The following is a 24,407-nucleotide window of genomic DNA, read 5'->3' on the forward strand; positions in this document are numbered from 1 at the left end:
AAAGTGTGAATCACAATTTCGTGCACCACTTGCGTACACGGACATGGTACGCGACGCGAGCATAAGCTGCTGTTTTCAACTCTCGCGTATGCAGATGGAGTGTTGCGTACACGACATGCCAAATTTTCACATCATGTGTACGCAGACCATGCATGCTATAACACCCTACCACACAGAGCTTTACTCCTAGGATGTAAAACAGAGGTGGGGAGGTGCTACAACCTTTAAAAATAAAATATAAATATACATAATATAGTTGAAAAGAAGGTTTATCTAGGAGACTTTGAAAGAAAGTTTTAAAGCAAAGCGTTCAATAGAAAAGTGCATCACTCGCGGCTCGTAAACGATAAACGGAATAAGATAAGAGAAGCTAACATGGATATAACCAAAAGAGAGTTCCAAGGTACAAATATCAAAGCACAAGATTAAGCTCGCGAAGATAAACCGACCTGAGCACATAAGTATATATACATATATATAAGAGAACCCAAAATGAGCCCAAAATACAAAGTTACATAACCTATTTTTCCAAAATAACCTCTAAGAGGAAGTTAATACATCAAATACATAAGCAGTGGAGATGAAAGTATCTACATATATACATATATATCCAAAATAAAGCCCCAAAGACAAAGATATCCGCTATCAGAAGCATCCAGCATGCCTCAACGAGGTGCCTCACGTCCTGCATTTGAAAATCATAAAATATGTATGGGATGAGAACTAGAGGTTCTCAACATAGTAACGGTGCCCACATAACTAACATATAAGGTCCCGGGAAAGCCGAAGGTGATCCTAGAACTTCCGACAATAGATTCAAACTTAAAACTAACACTGTAAACCATAAACAGGCTGAGGTATCAAAGGATTCTTGGTTCTATCTCAATTTCTAACTTAACCCCTAAGCTCATCACCTTTTCTCCAATCCTCTGAAACACTGATGCACAGACAAACAATATATACAAGGAAAACACAAGTAGTTTATAGTTACTACATACAGAACATATAGCAGTTAAACATAGATTATTAATTAGGCAATCCCAAAATCGCAAACTCAAACAAAATAGACAAATGCATATGATGAATGCCTGCCCTATGGCTGATGAGTCTCATATGTGGGTTATAAAGCCAATGCGACATGTCCTGGTAGCTAAGCATTGGACAGAACACCAAATACAGAGCAAGTGGGACAATGCTGTAACCCTTGCATCTTACCCGCGTACTCGGAGCAGGGGACAACCTCACCACTGCCTCTTGCCCAGGAGGTGTTATAATTTTCATCCCAGAGCAAGTGGCGATAGAATTCTAGCCCTTGCATCTTACCCGAAGCCTCGAACTCTTCCGGAGCAAGTGGATAACTCCGCTGGATATTACCCGGCTTTTTGACTCTTACCCGGATCAAGTGGATAACACCACTGCATCTTATCCGGAGTTACATTCAGAAATGCATTCTCATTATTATTATAATTCACTGTTATTCATTCAGCTTTATAATCAATCTCAACTCTCATCATTCTTCTTTCTCATTTCTTTCCCTGGAGATTTGAACCCTCAACCGGAGTAAGTGGATAGCACCACTTACCTGGAAAATCTCGCCTCTTACCCGGAGCAAGTGGATAACACTACTACGTCTTACCCGGAGGCATATTACAATCAAATTCAAGTTCATTTTTATTATTATTCCAATTCATTAGTTCATCTTCCATACATTCTCAACATCTCTACACTTCCTTAACATATATCCGGAGTAAGTGGTCAGTGCCACTGCCTCTTATCCGGTCACCTCTATCTCAAACATAATCATTACAAGTCATAAATCTAATTTAACATAGCCCTAAAGCTCATTCGTGAAAAAAATACCTATTGAAGTGGAGGTTTTCTTCCAACAATATGGGGCTGGGTCAACTACTCAATCACAGTACTTCTGCCACCCTCATCATTTACTTTACCCTATTACTAAGCATACAACTAAGTTTTAGGGGTTAAAAGAGTGAAAATAGAATTTTAGAGGCTCGAAATTAGGTTTTAAAACATAAAATTTCACTTTGCTGAAAACAAAGGTCATGCGTACGCGTGGACCACGCGTACACGTGGATGGGTTTTTCCTGCTCGCGTATGCGAGATTTTGAAACCGAAAAGGTTGGTCGCGTCGCGTGCAGTATCGCGTACGCAAGTTATGCAGAATGGGTAAAAATGATAAGTGCTGCAGAATTTTAGTTTTACACACCGAACTTCCGACGCACATAACTCTCTCGTTTTAAAATATTTTTCATCCGTTTTATGAACGACGTTAACTTTACGGACCCAATTTTCGTATGAAACAATGTTTGAAACAATTTGAGAGTCTGGAAACCAAGTTATGCCTCGCCAAAGTTTGACTAAAAATCAAGTTTTCATAGAAATTCTCAAAGATTGCTAAACCTCAATTTTTACAACAAACCAAGTTCAACCCTTTTTAAAACTTACCAAACAATATCAAACCAATTCCAAACACTCCTCAACACACCACATTTTTAATCCACATCACACCAACTTCACCTATATAATCACTCCCACACAATAATTTATTTCTAACAACAACAAAAGCCATATTAACAACTCACACACACACACACACACACACACACACACACACAGACACACACACACACACACACACACACACACATACCTCATCATCATTATCATTATCACATATATCATCAATTACCTCTACCAAACACAATACTGATAAACTCCAATTTTGTGGTTTGTCTTGTACTTGATTTAGGAGATTTTATCACCTTTTCTCACATTTATTCAATGAAATAGCATGGTTTTGTAATTTTTCTTTAATTTGTACTTAAGTATAAAAACATGCTTTTTAGGCCTTAAAATTGGTGATTTTAATTCACTTTAATTCTATTCGATGCCTTGATGTGTTTTTTGAGTGATTTCAGGTTCATAAGGCAAGTATTGGATGGAAGAAGTGAAGAGAAAAGCATGCAAAGTGGAGAATTCATGAAGAAATGAGCATTTGGAGAATTGAAAGCCATGCGCACACATCATCCATGCGTACGCGTGAGTTGAAGATTTGCAAGCCATGCGCACGTGTCACCCATGCATACGTGTGAGGAGGAATTTTGGCCAGTGACGTGCACACGTCACCCACGCCCACGCGTGACGCTGATCACGTGACCTCATTAAACTGAATTCGCTGGGGGCAATTTCTGAGCTTCCCAAGTCCAAATCCAACTCGTTTCTGAGAGTATTTCATGCAGATTTCAAGCTTGGACAAAAGGAGAGCACTTAGTTGTAGGATTAGCATCATGTAGGTTAGTTTCTAGAGAGAGAAGCTCCCTCTTCTCTCTAGAATTAGGTTAGGATTAGGTGAAATTCTCCTAGATCTAGGTTGAATTTCTTGTTTTCATCTTGTTTTCTTTACAATTCATTATCATATTGTCTTAATTCTTCTCTTTTTCTTGTTAATTTCTCATTTTGGTTATTTTTATGTCATGAACTCTTGTTAATTTCCATTTTCTTTAATGCAATTTTGAGGTATTTCATTCTTAATGTGATTTCCTTAGTTGTTGTTGTTAATTTCTTGTATTGGGTAGTGGTAGATTTCATTAATGAGCACTTTGTTGAATTTAGTTTGATTGATGTTCTTTTATTGTTAATTGAGTTGTTGTTATTATTTTCTTGTAATTGGTAGTTGTTAGATTTCATCCTTATTGTCATTTTATCTTGCTTTCCTTTTATGCCTTCCAAGTGTTTGACAAAATGCTTAGAAGGATGTTAGAGTAGATCTTTGAGCATTCTTGGCTTAAAAAGAGTAATTAGGCAATCTTGAGTCATTAAGATCCAACTGATGTTGGTGATCTAGAGTTGTTAGCTAGTATTGTTTCCATTGACTCTAATCTCTTGCTAATTCAATTAGTAGGTTGATTAGAACTTTTGGATTGAGATTAGATAGTCTTATTTGACTTTCTCCCTATGTGAAAATAATATTATACCTTCTTTCATTGTTGGAGATGACAAAATAAGATAAATTCTTGTTAATTATTGATATTAGTGACTAGGATAGAAACCCTATATTCTCAATCTTTGCTATGAATGTCTCTCTTTATTAATTGTTTTCTTTAGTTGTTCCCTTTACTTTTCTTGTCATTTATTTTCTTGTCATTTCACCAAATCAAAACCCCCCATGTTTCTTTATAGCCAATAATTGAATACTTCGTTACAATTCCTTGTAAGACGACTGATGTTTAAATACTTCGGTTAATTTTTATTGGGGTTTGTACTTGTGACAACCAATCTTTTAAATTTGATTTGAGGATTGACTATTGGTTTGGGCTATGCTCACAACGAAATTATTTAACTAATTTCCGAACCGGTACAAAACCTTCACTATCAAATTTATGCCACCGTTGCTGGGGAATTGCAATGGTGCTATGTTATTGGCTATTGTATATATGTGAATATTGTGAATATGTTTTCCTTTTGCCTCTTTGTTAGTTGTTGCTAGTTGTAGGACTTTGCTTTCTTTGTTTCTTGTTAGTTTTTGTTTTTATTTTCTCTTGTCACCATGAATTCTCATCACTTTGGCTATGAGTGTGGTTTAAACTATGTTGTAGGAAATGGAAGCTTTAATGAGGATTTGCATCAAGGATTTGGAGATCAAAGGTGGGAGGAGCCCTAAGCTTATGGACAACCTCCTTGGCAACAACCTCCTCTGGCTTCTTATGGGTACAATCTAACTCTTGATGCATACCAACCTAATGTGTGTGATGACCCTCATTGTGGTTGTCAACCACAATCATCATATGCACATGATCCTTTCCCTCAATATAGTCCTCAACAACCATACTCACAAGCCTCATACCACCATTCACTTCCATATGACCCTAACTCATACACACTATACCAACCACCATATGAACCATACCTAGAGCCACCACCATTCCAACACCAATACTTCCATGAACCACAAAGTCCATACACACCACCTCAAAAATTTCACCAATATGAACCACCTTCCAACTATAATACCCTACCCTCAAACAATGAATTCTCTCTTCCACCACCACCTCCCGATGAAGCCCTCATGCTAGAACTAAGAGATCTTGAATCTCATATCTTAAGGCGACAAGAGGAGGATGAAAAGAAGTTTGAGGAGTTAAGAGCTAAGATGGCTACCATGGTAGAAGCCGTTAGCAACATATACTCATCCTGCCTAAGCTTATGCGATCAAGGCACTCCCATTGTTGAATGTGGAGAAGCAACCAAAGAGCTTAGTGAGGGAGTGAACTTGAAGCTCCAAGGTGAAGAAGAGGAGTTAAAGAAAGAAGTGCAACAAGAGGAGGAAGTCGATATTATTGAACAAGAGGAAGTAGTGGTTGGCATCTTAGGATATGTTGAGTACATAGAGGGATCACAAATTGAAGAGCTTTCTTCCATTGGGCTAGAAAGCAATGTTGAGAAGGATGTGCAACCTCCAAGGAATATTGTGAGTGAAAAATTAGAAGAAGTGTTCCAAGCAACAAGCCCTCTTATCTATGATGATTCCGCATCAACATATGATCCTTTTGAGTTTGATGAGTCCTTCCCCACCATGCTTGGGATTGATGATAAGGTAGACTTCACTAAACCTCCCATTTATGATTTGAGTGATGGGGAAGAAGAATGTGAACTTGAGGAATCTTGGCAAGAGGTAGAGCTTGAAGAACCTTGCCAAGTGGTGAACGCCTCTAGAAAAGGATGGATGGGAGTGGAGCGTGCTTTGTCAAGACCGTTGGGAACTCCTCTACCTAGATTGTCATCTAATCCTCTATTTGAGTGGGTAAAACTTCTAACTCTTAAGCTTTATTATCCCACTTGAATTTGGTTTTCTTGAAACGGATAGCTAACTTAGGGCGCTTTGTGGAATCAAGCATAAGAGGAGAATGTTTAGTGGTTGGCATTGTAAGTCTAGGCTCATTATGGTGGGAAGCTCAAAATTGAGTAGCATGGATTGGTGTAGTGCTCAATTGGATGGGTCTAGGAGGGTAGTTTGGTGTATTTATGAGAATTCATCTCTCTTGCCACCCAGAGGAAATCACCATGATCAACTCAAGGACGAGTGTGAAAACAAAGTGTGGGATCCCGGATCGCACAAGGAAGATCAACTTTGGGAGTCCATGGTTTGTGAAGAACTCCATCAAAGATTGGAGTTATTAACATTGAATGATGAAGCACAATGGAAGTCCAAGCATTGGTGGATGTTCAAGAATGGATTCAAGCACAAGCCACCTTGATAAGGAGCTCCCCATAAGTCCAACTTAAGGACAATAAATAAAAGTGCTAGGTAGGAGACACCCCACCATGGTAACATCTTTCCTTTTTCCTCTTTGTAAATATTGGTAATTTAGGTTTAATTTCATGTTTTGTCTAGTTAGTTGAGTTTAATTGGGACTTTAGTAGGTTAAATAAGGTTTTATGATGTTTCGGTAGCTGTTTGGAGGTTTGGAATGCTTGGTTTGGTGCAAAAACATGGAAAAATTTTGAAAAACAGAGTACCAAACCACGCACACTCATGCTCCACGCGTATAGCGTGCGTACACTGTGCCTTTCGCGCAAAGCAACTCACGCGTACGCGTCGCTCTCGAAATAACCCATCGACGCGCACATGTGCGTCATGCGTACGCGTCGCGCCCATTTCACCATTCCACGCGCACGCGTCACTGACGCGCACGCGTGGCCTGCCCTGCATCAACAATCTTCTTTTCTTCTCTTCTTTCCATTTCTTTCGTTCTTCTCTCTTCTCTTCCTTTCTTTTCACCCTTCAAACATCATCCAACACTACCAAACACCATATAACACCATTTCTTTTAGTAGCTAGTTAGTTTAATTTTTGTCTAATTTTGATTTTCCATTATAAGTGTTGGATTACTAATCTTGTTTACTGTTTACTGCTGCTTATTACTAATAGGATTTTATCTTAACATCAATTTTGTTTATATTCCTTATTGGATTCTTGTTGAGGTTATATTTTGATTACTTGGTTTGGAACTTTTTATGCTTAATATTTTTGAATACCAAGTACATGTTACTTTGCCTTCATGCATCTTAACTCTTTGAATTGCATATTTTGGCCACCATGCATTCATCATCCATTGTTAGGCAATTGTACATTACCAATGCATTTTTTTTAAGGATGCTTGTTCTAATTGAGCATCATCTATTTCATGCATTGAGATTTTTGGAATTGTGTAATTGGATCGAAAGCTTACCTAGTGACATATTTTTGAGCTTTCCAAGCTTTGTGGACCATGCTTGCTATGTGATTGATTTTAACTCTTATATCTCTTTTTCTAAGTTCCATAGCATCCATGTCTTCCATCTCTATGTCACTTAGGTGTTGTAACAACTTTAATATGTGTCATTGTTTGATGTGTGAGCTCTCCATACCATTTTGTTCACCAAGTTACTTACACATCAATCAATGTCCATTAATTATCCAGTTTCACAATTGCTTGACTTTTGGCTTGAATGCTTTCATGCTTCTTTATTGGTTGTTTGGTTGTCTTATGGTGCACGAAAATTACTTCACACTATGTAATTCCGCACAACTAACCAGCAAGTGCACTGGGTCGTCCAAGTAATACCTTACGTGAGTAAGGGTCGAATCCCACAGAGATTGTTGGCTTGAAGCAATCTATGGTGATCTTGTAACTCTTAGTCAGGAAAACAATTCACTTATCAAATTGAATTACGAATAATAAGAGAGTATGAAATAAATACTTAGTATGAAGTAATAGAGAATATGTTGGGGTTTTGGAGATGCTTTGTCTTCTGAATTTCAGCTTTTCTCTTGTATTCCTCTTCCCTCATGCATGCAAAAGTGCAAAGTTCCTTCCATGGCAAGCTCTATGTAAGGTGTCACTGTTGTCAATGGCTACTTCCCATCTCCTCAGTGAAAATGGTCCAAATGCTCTGTCACAGCACGGCTAATCATCTAGAGGTTCTCGATCATACTGGAATAGGATTTACTATCCTTTTGCATCTGTCATTACGCCCAGCACTCGCGAGTTTGAAGCCCGTCACAGTCATCCAATCCCAGAATCCTACTCGGAATACCACAAACAAGGTTTAGACTTTCCGGATTCTCCTGAATGACGCCATCAATTCTAGCTTATACCACGAAGATTTTGATTATAGAATCTAAGAGATACTCATTCAATCTAATATAGAACAGAGATGGTTGTCATGCACACGTTCATGGGTTGAGGAAGGTGATGAGTGTCACGGATCATCACCTTCTCCATAATTAAGCGCGAATGAATATCTTAGATAGGAACACGCATGTTTGAATAGAAAATAGAAGTACCTGCATTAATTCATCGAGACGCTGCAGAGCTCCTCACCCCCAACAATGGGGTTTAGAGACTCATGCTGCCAAAAGATACAAATTTTAGATCTAAAATGTCATGAGATACAAAATAAATCTCTAAACGTTGTTTAAATACTAAACTAGTAACCTAGGTTTACAGAAAATGAGTAAACTATGATAGATAGTGCAGAAATCCACTTCTGGGGCTGAGACTAAAGATTCTCACGTGCCTGGGCTGTTTTGGGCATTCAACGCCAGGTTGTAACCTGTTTCTGGCGTTGAACTCCAACTTGTAACCTGTTTCTGGCACTGGACGCCAGATTGCAACATGGAACTGGCGTTGAACGCCAGTTTACGTCGTCTATCCTTGAGCAAAGTATGGACTATTATATATTGCTGGAAAGCCCTGGATGTCTACTTTCGAACGCAATTGGAAGCGCGCCAATTGGACTTTTGTAGCTCCAGAAAATCCATTCTGAGTGCAAAGAGGTCAGAATCCAACAGCATCAGCAATCCTTTTTCAGCCCGAATCAGATTTTTGCTCAGCTCCCTCAATTTCAGCCAGAAAATACCTGAAATTATAGAAAAGCACACAAAATCATAGTAAATTCCAGAAATATGAATTTTTCCTTGAAACTAATGAAAATATACTAAAAACTTAACTAAAACATCCTAAAAACTACATGAAATTAACCCCAAAAAGCGTATAAAATATCCGCTCATCATCTTAGCCTACAAGTTTAAAGCATCTCAAGCACACTAAAATAAGTGAAGTGTATACTTTCCTTGTGTAATTATGACATAGCTCTCTGTGATAGCGTGTGTGTTCTAAAGGGTACCTAATTGATGAGCGGATATTTTATACGCTTTTTGGGGTTAATTTCATATAGTTTTGAGTATGTTTTAGTTAGTTTTTAGTCTAGTTTTATTAGTTTTTAGGAAAAATTCATATTTCTGGACTTTACTATGAGTTGTGTGTTTTTCTGTAATTTCAGGTATTTTTCTGGCTGAAATTGAAGGAGCTGAGCAAAAATCTGATTCAGGCTGAAAAAGGACTGCTGATGCTGTTGGATTCTGACCTCCCTGCACTCAAAGTGGATTTTCTGGAGCTACAGAACTCGAAATGGCATGCTTTTAATTGCATTGGAAAGTAGACATCCAGGGCTTTCCAAAAATATATAATAGTCTATACTTTACACAAGGATAGACGACGTAAACTGGCGTTCAACGCCAGTTCTCTGTCCAATTCTGGCGTCCAGCGCCAGAAAAGGATCAAAAGCTGGAGTTGAACGCCCAAACTGGCATAAAAACTGGCGTTCAACTCCACAAATGGCCTCTGCACGTGAATTGCTTAAGTTTCAGCCCAGCACACACCAAGTGGGCCCCAGAAGTGGATCTCTGCATCATCCATCATAGTCCACTCATATTTTGTAACCCTAGGCTACTAGTTTAGTATAAAAACAACTTTTAGAGACTTATTTTGTATCTCATGACATTTCAGATCTAAACTTTGTATTCTCTGACGGCATGAGTCTCTAAACCCCATTGTTGGGGGTGAGGAGCTCTGCTGTGTCTCGATGAGTTAATGCAAGTATTTCTGTTTTCCATTCAAACACGCTTGTTCCTACCTAAGATGTTCATTCGCGCTTAACTGTGATGGAGGTGATGATCTGTGACATTCATCGCCTTCCTCAAATCATGAACGTGTGCCTGACAACCACCTCCGTTCTATATACGATTGAATGAGTATCTCTTAGATTCCTTAATCAGAATCTCCGTGGCATAAGCTAGAACTGATGGCGGCATTCAAGAGAATCCGGAAAGTCTAAACCTTGTCTGTGGTATTCAGAGTAGTATTCAAGGATTGAATGACTGTGACGAGCTTCAAACTCCTGAAGGCTGGGCGTTAGTGACAGACGCAAAAGGATAGTAAATCCTATTCCAACCGGATCGAGAACCAACCGGTGATTAGCCGTGCTGTGACAGAGCGCGTGAGCGTAGTTTTCACTGGAAGGATGGAAGGTAGCCATTGACAACGGTGATCCACCAACACACAGCTTGCCATAGGAGGACGTGCGTGCGTGAACAAGAAGACAGAGGAAAGCAGAGATTCAGAAGACAAAGCATCTCCAAAACTCCAACATATTCTCCATTACTGCATAACAAGTAACCTTTAATCCATGCTCTATTGTTTATTTGCAATTCAACTGATAAACATAATTGACTTCCTGACTAAGATTTACAAGATAACCATAGATTGCTTCAAACCAACAATATCCGTGGGATTCGACCCTTACTCACGTGAGGTATTACTTGGACGACCCAGTGCACTTGCTGGTTAGTGGTACGCGTTGTGAAAAGTGTGATTCACAATTCGTGCACCAAGTTTTTGGCGCCGTTGCCGGGGATTGTTCGTGTTTGAACAACTGACGGATTATTTTGTTGCTTAGATTAGGAAAAAAAATCTTTCTTTTTGGTTTAGAGTCTTTTATTATTTATCCCTTGTTAAAACACTTTAAATTTATAACTCAGTTAGTTAGAACGTGGTGTTTATGTTCATGGTAATTGGCTATCATAATTTTTTAAAACCTTTTTCAAAAATAATTTTTCTGTTAAATCCTATGCCAAACTTTAAGTTTGGTGTTTTCAAAAATAATCTTTCTTAAAATTTTCGAAAATTCCATAACTCATTTGGCTAGAGTGTTAATCTGTGTTCTTGGTAATTGGGTTAGAATCTTTTATACTCTTTTCAAAACCTTCTTTTTCATAAATAATATTTTCTCTATTAAATTGTGTGCCAAACTTTAAGTTTGGTGTTTTCTTGTTGAATTCCCTTTGGTTTTCGAAAATTTTGGTGGTTTTCTAAAAATTTTAAGTTTGGTGTTCTTTCTTCATGTTCTTGTGTTCTTGTGAGTCTTCAAAGTGTTCTTGAGTTTTCCTTGTGTCTTGATCTTAAAATTTTTAAGTTTGGTGTTCCTTGGTGTTTTCCCTCCAAAATTTTCAAAAACAAGGAGCATTAGATCTAAAAATTTTAAATCTTGTACTATCTTATTGTTTTTCTCTCTCCTCACTAAATTCAAAAATATCTTTTCAAAATATCTCTTCTAACTTCCTAACTTCTTATCTTTTCAAAATTTGTCTCAACTAACTAACTAACTTTTTGTTTGTTTCTTAACTTTTTCAAAACTACCTAACTAACTCTCTCTCTCTCTAATTTTCGAAAATATCTTCCCTCTTTTTCAAAAATTTCTTTTTTTATTAACTAATTAATTTTTATTTTTTTTATAAAAAAAATTAATTTTAAAATTCAAATTCTTTTTAGTTATTTTATTTTATTTAAGTATTTACTTCTTATAAAATAAAATAAATAAAAAGATAAATCAGTCCAAGTTATATCCATATATCCATCATGGACATAAGTGGAAATGAACAGTCCAGGAGGACTCTAGGGTCATATTCTAACCCCTCTACTGCTTCATATGGGAGTAGCATATGCATACCCTCCATTGGAGTTAGTAGCTTTGAGTTGAATCCTCAGCTCATTATCATGGTGCAGCAAAGTTGCCAGTATTCCGGTCTTCCACAGGAAGAACCTACAGAGTTTCTGGCACAATTTTTATAAATTGCTGACACAGTACATGATAAGGAAATAGATCAGGATGTCTACAGACTATTACTGTTTCCATTTGCTGTAAAAGATCAAGCTAAGAGGTGGTTAAATAACCAACCTAAGGCCAGCATAAGAACATGGAAACAGCTGACAGAAAAATTCCTGAATCAGTATTTTCCTCCAAAAAGGATGACACAGCTAAGGCTGGACATCCAAGGCTTTAAACAAGGAGATAATGAATCTCTTTATGATGCCTGGGAGAGATACAGAGAGATGCTACGAAAATGCCCCTCTGAAATGTTTTCAGAGTGGGTTCAGTTAGACATCTTCTACTATGGGCTTGCAGAAGGAGCTCAGATGTCTCTAGATTACTCAGCTGGTGGATCTATCCATATGAGAAAGACAATTGAAGAGGCTCAAGAGCTCATTGATACAGTTGCCAGGAATCAGCATCTGTATCTAAGCAGCAACCCTTCCATGAATGAAGAGGTTAAAACAGTAACTGCTGAATTCAGTACTGTAAAACAAGCTGCTGAATTCAATCAGCAATTGGATTTTCTAACAAAGCAGCTAGCTGAATTCAAGGACAGGCTACAAGAGACAAGGATAGCTAATATACATATGGACGAACAGTTTAAGCAAACAAAGCAGCAGCTATCAAAGCAAATAGCAGAAGAATGCCAAGCAGTTCAATTAAGAAGTGGGAAAACATTAAATACCCCACCTCAAGGCATCAAAAATTCAAGAAATGAGCGACCCACCAAAGATTCACCTGAGGACAGTAAGAGCCCAGGGAAAAATAATTCTGGCACTAAAACGCCAGAAAATGGGTGGAAGGCTGGCGCTGAACGCCCAGACCATGCCCAAAACTGGCGTTCAGTGCCAGAAACAAGGCAGGATTGGCGTTCAACGCCAGAAATGGGCAAGAACCTGGCGTTGAATGCCCAAATGGGGCAGAATCCAGCGTTGAACGCCCAAAATGGGTACATTTCTGGCGTTCAGGCGCCAGGAACAGACAGTGAGCTGGCGTCTAACGTCACTCCAGCTTCTGACTCTGGCACTCAATTGCCAGTGAGGGATCAAACACACACAAGTGCTGATAACAACCCCTCTAAAAAGGCTTCTTTAACCACTAAGGTTGAGGAATATAAAACCAAGATACCTTATCCTCAAAAACTCCGGAAAGAGGAGCAGGATAAGCAATTTGCTCGCTTTGCAGATTATCTAAGGACTCTGGAAATAAAGATTCCATTTGCAGAAGCACTTGAGCAAATACCTTCTTATGACAAGTTCATGAAAGAGATCTTGAGTCATAAAAAGGAGTGGAGAGAAACAGAAAGAGTTCTCCTCACTGAAGAATGCAGTGCAGTCATTCTGAAAAGCTTTCCTGAAAAGCTTAAAGACCCTGGGAGTTTTCTGATACCATGCATATTAGAAGGTGATTGCACCAAGACAGCTTTATGCGATCTTGGGGCAAGCATCAACCTGATACCTGCATCCACTATCAGGAAGCTTGGCTTAACTGAAGAAGTTAAACCAACCCGGATATGTCTCCAACTTGCTGATGGTTCCACTAAATACCCATCAGGCGTGATTGAGGACATGATTGTCAGAGTTGGGCCATTCGCCTTTCCCACTGACTTTGTTGTGCTGGAAATGGAGGAGCACAAGAGTGCTACTCTCATTCTAGGAAGACCCTTCCTAGCAACTGGACGATCCCTCATTGATGTCCAACAGGGGGAAATAACCCTGAGAGTCAATGATGATGAGTTTAAGTTGAACGCTGTCAAAGCCATGCAGCATCCAGACACATCAACAGACTGCATGAAAGTTGATCTCATTGACTCTTTGGTAGAAGAGATCAACATGGCTGAGAGTCTTGAATCAGAGTTGGAAGACATCTTTAAAGATGTTCAGCCTGATTTGGAGGATTCAGAGGACATGAAAGAGCCTCTGAACTTTCTTCTGAAAGAGGAAAAACCTCCTAAACCCGAGCTCAAGCCACTACCACCATCCTTGAAATATGCATTTCTGGGAGAAGGTGACACTTTTCCAGTGATCATAAGCTCTGCTTTAAATTCACAGGAAGAGGAAGCACTTATTCAAGTGCTAAGGACACACAAGACAGCTCTTGGGTGGTCCATAGGTGACCTTAAGGGCATAAGCCCAGCTAGATGCATGCACAAAATCCTATTGGAGGATAATGCCAAACCAGTGGTTCAACCACAGAGGCGGCTAAATCCAGCCATGAAGGAAGTGGTGCAGAAAGTGGTCACCAAGTTACTAGAGGCTGGGATTATTTATCCTATTTCTGATAGCCCCTGGGTGAGCCCTGTTCAAGTCGTCCCAAAAAAGGGAGGCATGACAGTGATTCATAATGAAAAAAATGAACTGGTTCCCACAAGAACAGTTACAGGGTGGCGCATGTGTATTGACTACAGAAGGCTCAATACAGCCACCAGAAAGGATCATTTTCCTTTACCATTCATAGACCAGATGCTAGAGAGACTAGCAGGTCATGATTATTACTGCTTTCTGGATGGCTACTCAGGCTACAACCAAATTGCAGTGGATCCCCAGGATCAAGAGAAAACAGCATTCACATGTCCATCTGGAGTGTTTGCTTATAGAAGGATGCCATTTGGGCTATGTAATGCGCCTGCAACCTTCCAGAGATGCATGCTCTCTATTTTCTCTGACATGGTGGAAAAATTTCTGGAAGTCTTCATGGATTACTTCTCAGTATATGGAGACTCATTCAGCTCCTGTCTTGATCACCTGAAACTTGTTCTGAAAAGATGCCAAGAGACCAACCTAGTTTTAAACTGGGAAAAGTGTCACTTCATGGTGACTGAAGGAATTGTTCTTGGGCATAAAATCTCAAACAAGGGAATAGAGGTGGATCAAGCAAAAATAGAGGTAATTGAAAAATTACCACCACCTGCCAATGTCAAGGCAATCAGAAGCTTTCTGGGGCATGCAGGATTCTATAGGAGGTTTATAAAGGATTTTTCAAAATTCGCAAAACCTCTAAGCAATCTGCTAGCTGCTGACACACCATTTGTGTTTGACACAAAGTGCCTGCAGGCGTTTGAAACGCTGAAAGCTAAGCTGGTCACAGCACCAGTCATTTCTGCACCAGACTGGACATTACCATTTAAGCTAATGTGTGATGCCAGTGATCATGCCATTGGTGTAGTATTGGGACAGAGGCATGACAAGCTTCTGCATGTCATTTATTATGCCAGTCGCGTTCTAAATGATGCCCAGAAAAATTACACAACCACAGAAAAAGAACTACTTGCAGTGGTTTACGCCATTGACAAGTTCAGATCCTACTTAGTAGGATCAAAGGTGATTGTGTACACTGACCATGCTGCTCTTAAGTATCTACTCACAAAGCAGGATTCAAAACCCAGGCTCATCAGATGGGTATTGCTTCTGCAAGAGTTTGATATAGAAATAAGAGACAGAAAAGGGACAGAGAACCAAGTAGCTGATCATCTGTCCCGGATAGAGCCAGTGGAAGGGACGTCCCTCCCCTTTCTTGAGATCTCTGAGACGTTCCCTGATGAGCATCTATTTGCCATTCAGGAAGCACCATGGTTTGCCGATATTGCAAACTATAAAGCTGCAAGGTTCATACCCAAGGAGTACAATAGAATACAAAAGAAGAAATTAGTTACTGATGCAAAGTACTACTTGTGGGATGAACCCTATCTCTTTAAGAGATGTGCAGACGGAATTATCCGTAGGTGTGTCCCCAGAGAGGAAGCACAGAGAATCCTATGGCATTGCCACGGATCTCAATATGGAGGCCATTTCGGAGGTGAGCGAACAGCCACCAAGGTCCTCCAATGTGGCTTCTATTGGCCCACACTCTATAAAGATTCCCGAGAGTTTGTACGTAACTGTGACAGTTGCCAAAGAGCTGGCAATCTGCCTCATGGTTACGCCATGCCTCAACAAGGAATCTTGAAGATTGAGTTGTTTGACGTATGGGGAATTGACTTCATGGGACCTTTCCCACCGTCATACTCAAACACTTATATTCTGGTGGCAGTTGACTATGTATCAAAATGGGTTGAGGCTATTGCCACACCCACCAATGATACTAAAACAGTACTGAAGTTCCTCCAGAAACATATCTTTAGCAGGTTTGGTGTCCCTAGAGTACTAATCAGTGATGGGGGCACTCACTTTTGCAATAAACAGCTTTACTCTGCCATGGTTCGGTATGGAATTCGCCACAAGGTGGCCACTCCATATCATCCACAAACCAATGGGTAAGCTGAAGTCTCTAATAGAGAATTAAAGAGAATCCTGGAACGGACAGTAAATACCCGTAGAAAGGATTAGGCACGGAGCTTGGATGATGCTCTGTGGGCTTACAGAACAGCATTCAAGACCCCTATAGGGACCTCTCCATACCAACTGGTGTATGGTAAGGCATGTCACCTGCCCGTGGAACTGGAACATAAGGCCTACTGGGCAACCAGATTCCTAAACTTTGATGCCAAATTAGCAGGAGAAAAAAGATTGCTCCAGCTAAATGAGCTAGAGGAGTTCAGATTCACAGCTTTCGAAAATGCCAAGCTATATAAGGAAAATAAAAAAAGTGGCATGACAGAAAGCTGTCATCTAGAATCTTTGAACCAGGACAGAAGGTTCTGTTGTTTAACTCTAGACTCAGGCTATTCCCCGGAAAACTGAAATCCCGGTGGAGGGGACCATACGTGATTACAAGTGTATCACCATATGGTTATGTGGAGCTTCAAGATATTGATTCTGATAAGAAGTTCATTGTCAATGGACAGAGAATCAAGCATTACCTTGAAGGCAACATTGAGCAAGAATGCTCAAGGCTGAAGCTAGATTAAAAGCTCAGCAAGGTCCAGCTAAGGACATTAAAGAAGCGCTTGTTGGGAGGCAACCCAATTTTTATTTATTTTCATGGTTTTTCATGTTTTATTAGGTTCATGATCAAGTGGAGTCACAAAATAAATATCAAAAATTGAAAATGGATTCAAAAACAGCAGAAGAAAAATCACACCCTGGAGGAAGCAGTTGTCTGGCGTTCAACGCCAGAACAGAGCATGGTTCTGGCGCTGAACGCCCAAAATGGGCAACATCCTGGTGCTGAACGCCCAGAACAAGCATGGTTCTGGCGTTCAACGCCAGAAATGGCTAGTAAATGGGCGTTGAACGCCCAAAATGGGCACCAACCTGGCGCTGAACGCCCAGAGTTGTGTGCAAGGGCATTTTGCATGCCTAAATTGGTGCAGGGATGTAAATGCCTTGACACCTCAAGATCTGTGGACCTCACAGGATCAATTCAAGATCTGTGGACCCAACAGGATCCCCACCTTCCCTCCTCATAATCCTAGTTTTTTTTCTTTCCACATCTTCTTCTTCATCTATTCCCTCTTCTTTTGCTCGAGGGCGAGCAACATTCTAAGTTTGGTGTGGTAAAACAATTATGTGAAAGATCTATAGCTCAGTGGTAGAACATGTGGCTGTAAATCAAGAGATACCTCAGGGGATACACTTCCCTCCACATAATTATTGGAAGCAACTGAGGATAGAAATACCAAAAATCACTAGGAATCAAGCCACAAAGGCAAGGAAGAGACATAAAAGAAGCTCAATAACATCATTGGTGCCTCAAGAAGGAAATGCCATCATCACTAAGGTGGACTCGTTCCTTGTTCTTACCTTCTCTGTTTTTTTTTTCGTTTTCTCTATGTTAAGTGCTTATCTATGTTTGTGTCTTCATTACATGATCATTAGTAGTAATTAGTATCTATTTTTGATTTTATCTCCAGTTAAGCTATAGTTTATTTTTCTCATCATCAGCAAACATGAATAAAGTAGTAGATCTCTTGAATAAGAGGCAATAAAATTTCGAGTTTTAATAAGAGAAATTCTAATTAGTTAAATGTGGAGGCAATGCTTTCTGTCTTCTGAATGAATGCTTGAACAGTGCATATGTCTTTTGAATTTGTTGTTTAAGACTGTTAAATATATTGGCTCTTGAAAGAATGATGAACATGAGACCTGTTATTGATAATCTGAAAAATCAAAAAAATGATTCTTGAAGCAAGAAAAAGCAGCAAAGAACAAAGCTTGCAGAAAAAAAAAAGGTATAGAAAAAAAAATATAGAAAGAAAAAGAAAAAGCAAGCAGAAAAAGCCAGTAACCCTTAAAACCAAAAGGCAAGGGCAAATAAAAGGGATCCCAAGGCTTTGAGAATCAGTGGATAGGAGGGCCTAAAGGAATAAAATCCTGGTCTAAGCGGCTAAACCAAGCTGTCCCTAACCATGTGCTTGTGGCGTGAAGGTGTCAAGTGAAAACTTGAGACTAAGCGGTTAAAGTCAAGGTCCAAAGCAAAAAGAAGAGTGTGCTTAAGAACTCTGGACACCTCTAATTGGGGACTTTAGCAAAGCTGAGTCACAATCTGAAAAGGTTCACCCAATTATGTGTCTGTGGCATTTATGTATCCGGTGGTAATACTGGAAAACAAAGTGCTTAGGGCCACGGCCAAGACTCATAAAGAAGCTGTGTTCAAGAATCATCACACTGAACCAAGAGAATCAATAACATTATCTGAATTCTGAGTTCCTATAGATGCCAATCACTCTGAGCTTCAATGGATAAAGTGAGATGCCAAAACTGTTTAGAAGCAAAAAGCTACTAGTCCCGCTCATCTAATTAGAATCTGAGCTTCAATCAAAAACTCTGAGATATTATTGCTTCTCAACCTATTAGTCTTCTATTTTATTTGTCTAGTTGCTTGAGGACAAGCAACAGTTTAAGTTTGGTGTTGTGATGAGCGGATATTTTATACGCTTTTTGGGGTTAATTTCATATAGTTTTGAGTATGTTTTAGTGAGTTTTTAGTCTAGTTTTATTAGTTTTTAGGAAAAATTCATATTTCTGGACTTTACTATGAGTTGTGTGTTTTTCTGTAATTTCAGGTATTTTTCTGGCTGAAATTGAAGGAGCTGAGCAAAAATCTGATTCAGGCTGAAAAAGGACTGCTGATGCTGTTGGATTCTGACCTCCCTGCACTCAAAGTGGATTTTCTGGAGCTACAGAACTCGAAATGGCATGCTTCCAATTGCATTGGAAAGTAGACATCCAGGGCTTTCCAGCAATAGATAATAGTCTATACTTTACACAAGGATAAACGACGTAAACTGGCGTTCAACGCCAGTTCTCTGCCCAATTCTGGCGTCCAGCGCCAGAAAAGGATCAAAAGCTGGAGTTGAACGCCCAAACTGGCATAAAAACTGGAGTTCAACTCCACAAATGGCCTTTGCACGTGAATTGCTTAAGTTTCAGCCCAGCACACACCAAGTGGGCCCCAGAAGTGGATCTCTGCATCATCCATCATAGTCCACTCATATTTTGTAACCCTAGGCTACTAGTTTAGTATAAAAACAACTTTTAGAGACTTATTTTGTATCTCATGACATTTCAGATCTAAACTTTGTATTCTCTGACGGCATGAGTCTCTAAACCCCATTGTTGGGGGTGAGGAGCTCTGCTGTGTCTCGATGAATTAATGCAAGTATTTCTGTTTTCCATTCAAACACGCTTGTTCCTACCTAAGATGTTCATTCGCGCTTAACTGTGATGGAGGTGATGATCTGTGACATTCATCGCCTTCCTCAAATCATGAACGTGTGCCTGACAACCACCTCCGTTCTATATACGATTGAATGAGTATCTCTTAGATTCCTTAATCAGAATCTCCGTGGCATAAGCTAGAACTGATGGCGGCATTCAAGAGAATCCGGAAAGTCTAAACCTTGTCTGTGGTATTCAGAGTAGTATTCAAGGATTGAATGACTGTGACGAGCTTCAAACTCCTGAATGCTGGGCGTTAGTGACAGACGCAAAAGGATAGTAAATCCTATTCCAACCGGATCGAGAACCAACCGGTGATTAGCCGTGCTGTGACAGAGCGCGTGAGCGTAGTTTTCACTGGAAGGATGGAAGGTAGCCATTGACAACGGTGATCCACCAACACATAGCTTGCCATAGGAGGACGTGCGTGCGTGAACAAGAAGACAGAGGAAAGCAGAGATTCAGAAGACAAAGCATCTCCAAAACTCCAACATATTCTCCATTACTGCATAACAAGTAACCTTTAATCCATGCTCTATTGTTTATTTGCAATTCAACTGATAAACATAATTGACTTCCTGACTAAGATTTACAAGATAACCATAGATTGCTTCAAACCAACAATCTCCGTGGGATTCGACCCTTACTCACGTGAGGTATTACTTGGACGACCCAGTGCACTTGCTGGTTAGTGGTACGCGTTGTGAAAAGTGTGATTCACAATTCGTGCACCACTAATTTAGAATTCACACACCTATCTTTCATCAATGTCACACTAATTCACTCACTCCATTCTAGTGATTTACCTCATTCCAACAACTCACGCTTCCTTGTTTTTATATTTTCTCATATTATGGTGTTAATTTTTATTTTTCATGACTGATGCACCCTAAGCAAAAATGAAAGCGGGAGGGAAGAACACACAGCACCAGTTGATCTGCCAGCTGAGGGTGGCAATTCGGAGAGTCGCCGTACCCCCTTGCTCATTTTTAGTGCACCGAGGACGGTGCAAACTTTTAAGTGTGGGGAGGTTGTCCGACCATTCGGTGTCTTTGGGTGACAAGTTTCTAATCCCAACACTTTTGCATTTCATTTTAGGATTTTTAGTTGCATTTTCTTGCATTGCATATGTATATATTAAGCTTAGTCAAAATAATGAAATTTTTCAAGAATTTTACCTATAGGGCACCCCAATTGATTGATAAAAAAAATTTAGAACTTGCTTGAATCACATATATTGTGGAGCATGATTTTTGAGCTAAGAACACAAGCATGTGAGATTTGAGCCTAACTGTGTGGTCACATCATATGACCACTTATTTTCATTCTTGTGTGCATTATTCTCTTCCTATGATTGTAATCTTTGATTTGTTTGATTCTTTATGTCCATTATTCCATGTATATATGCATTTATATGATTGAGGCCATTATTCAAACAGCTCACTTACCCAAATGGCCTACCTTTTATCTTCTATTGTTAGCCAATTTGAGCCTATGCTTAACCCATTTGTTCTTAATTGTAGTACATTACAAGCCTAAGTGAAAAATAATAAATGTCCCTTGTTTGGATCTTTGATTATCTTAGGCTAGTGAAAATATTTATCATTTGATTTTGGGAGAGTTTGGGACATTAGGTAGAGATAAAAGTGTATTTTGTATTTTTTGTTGAAAAATCATGGGAATTGGGTACATACTCATGTATTAATCATGTGTAAACCATATGCATGGATGTTCTTGTATATATTTTAGTTTGAAAAAAAATGAGAAAAATAAAAAGAAAAAAAAATATATATGTATATAGAAAATAAAGAAAAAGAAAAGCAATAAAAAGGGGATAAAATGCTCCAAAGTTTAAAGTTCAATAAAAATCAATGCATATGTGTGGTGATCAGAAATAGAATGCATGAGTGTGTGAAAAAGTGAAGAATGGGTAGTTAGGTTAGCTCTGAATTGTATAGGTTGTCATAGGTTAGGTGGGAAGCTTATGTTAAGTAAAGATTCAAATTTCAAACTCACTTGACCATATGCATCCTTACCTTGACCCTAACCCCATTACAACCTATGGGAAAGACCTCATGATATTTGTATGTATGCATGAAATAATTATTGATTGTTAAATAAAAAACAAATCTTGGAAAGCATGATTAGGGGAAAATTGAGTGAATCAACCCCATACACTTGAGTGACTAGAGCGGATACACATCCGGTGAGGGTTCGATTGCTCATTTACATGTTTCCACCCATGATCATCTTTTCTTGCAAGTTTGTAAAGTCTTTCAATGATTCAATTCAATTGTGGATTTGCTTTGATTACTATTTCTTTAGCCCTTGTACTTGTACATGTATTCTTGGAGATTGATTTATTTTGACCAAGCAATTGCATTCATGTAGATAGATTGCATATAGATAGATTGTATATAATTAGTTTGCATTGAATAAATGTTGATAACCCTTTGCTTCTTTCTTGATTTTAGCATGAGGACATGCTTAGTTTAAGTGTGGGGAGGTTTGATAAACCCCAATTTTGTGGTTTATCTTGTGCTTATTTTCGGGGATTTTATCACCTTTTCCAACATTTATTCAATGAAATAGCATGGTTTTGTAATTCTCCCTTAAATTGTGCTTAAGTGTAAAAATATGCTTTTTAGGCCCTTAAATTGGTGATTTAAATTCACTTTAATTCCATTCGATTCCTTGATGTGTTTGTTGAGTGATTTCAGGTTCATAAGGCAAGTATTGGATGGAAGAAATGAAGAGAAAAGCATACAAAGTGGAGAATGCATGAGGAAACAAGGATTTGGAGTAAACCAAACCACGCGCACGTGCAGCAGACGCGCACGCGTGGAAGTGAAGTCGCATGGTGACGCGTACGCGCACATGACGCGTACGCGTGGATAGGAATTTTGCCAAGCGACGCGCACACGTGACTCACGCGTACGCGTCGATACTCGCACATGACTCACTTAAAGTGAAATCGCTGGGGGCGATTTTTGAGCTGCCCAGGCCCAAATCCAACTTGTTTCTGAGGGTATTTGATGTAGAATTGAAGATTGAGCAAAGGGGGAGCACTTAGTTAGTCAACATGATCCTTTAGTTAGTTTTTTAGAGAGAGAAGCTCCCTCTTCTCTCTAGAATGAGGTTAGGTTAGGTAAATTTCTCTTAGATCTAGGTTCAATTTCATGTCTTCATCTTGTTTTCTTTACAATTTCTTGCTTCTACACTTTTATTCTCTTAGTTTGTTATGTTAATTTTACTTTTATGTCTCTTTTATGCTCATGTACTCATGTTGGATTTGGATGTCTTTAACGTAGTTTAATATTTGATGCTGTTTTATTGTTAATTTGAGTTGTTGATTTACTTTTCTTGCAATTTGTAGTTGGTAGATTTAGTATTCCTTGCACTTTTGTTATGCTTTCCTTGTATGCCTTCCAAGTGTTTGACAAAATGCTTGGAAGGATGTTAGAGTAGATTTTGAGCATTCTTGGCTTGGAAAGAGAAATTAGGCAATCTTGAGTCATGAAAATCCAACTTATGTTGGTGATCTAGAGTTGTTAGTTAATATGATTTCCATTGACTCTAATCTCTTGCTAATTCCATTAGTAAGTTGATTAGGAATTTTGGATTGAGATTAACTAGTCTTGTTTGACCTTCTCTCATGGAGGATAACTTATACCTTCTTCCAACATTGGAGATGACGAAATAAGATAAATTCTTGCTAATTATTGTTGTTAGTGACTAAGATGAAAAGCCTATATTCTCAATCCTTTCCATGAATGTCTCTCTTTATTAATTGCTTCCTTTAATTGCTTGCTTGATTCACTTTTCTTGTCGTTTATTTTGTTGCCCCTTTATCAAATCAAACCCCCTTGCACCTTCATAGCCAACAATTGACCACTTCATTGCAATTTCTTGTGAGACGACCCGGAGTCTAAATACTTCGGTTAATTTTCATTGGGGTTTGTACTTGTGACAAAACCAAATTTTTGCATGAGAGGATTCTTTGTTGATTTGGAGCTATGCTTACAACGAAGTAATTCTTTTCTATAAGAAGAAAATCTAGACCACCAAAGAAGTCACTCATCACTAACCAACATGCATATTAACTAAATCTGAATCACCAACCATATCAATAATTCAATTCTTATCTTACAGTCAACTAACCTACGTTTTCACGACACATTATATTTTAATTACGAGAAAACAAACCATACCTTAGCTGATTCCCCGATAAATCAGGAACACCTCTCTCATATACCACACCCCAAGTTTTGAAATCCCAGCTCTTCTCCAAGCAAAACCCAGCTTCTAAGGCTTGATCACAAACTTCCAAATTTTCAAATCAACTCCAATCAACAACCAATTTTAATTTAACAACATAATTATCACCAAAATCAATGTAAAGTTCACTAACTCAACATTTCAAGAGGGTTTGAGGGTGTTTACCTGACCCACAGCTCCAATGAGCTAAATTCGATAATACCGGCAAGTTAATTTGAACCTAAACACCGAAATCAAGCAAAATTCAACATAATTACACATTGAATTTCGAAATTTGGGGAGGAGAGAACTGAAATTGAAATATGAATTTCTTACCAAATTAGTTACCGGGTCTTGTAAAGCTCATCACGCTGGTTGCATGGCTACAAATGGTACGGCGATCAGAGCTCGGAGTAAGAAGATATCTTGGTTTGAAATTGGTGTTAGGGTTTGAGCTTTATATTCAGCCCCTTCCTTCTTGATTCAGCGTTCCTCAGGTAATGAGAAATAAAGATGGCTGAGTCCTTTTATTTAATGGGGCTTGGGTTGGGCCTTGGG

Source organism: Arachis ipaensis, chromosome B1 (assembly GCF_059453495.1).
Source record: "Arachis ipaensis isolate K30076 ecotype BB chromosome B1, ASM5945349v1, whole genome shotgun sequence".
NCBI classification, from domain to species: domain Eukaryota; kingdom Viridiplantae; phylum Streptophyta; class Magnoliopsida; order Fabales; family Fabaceae; genus Arachis; species Arachis ipaensis.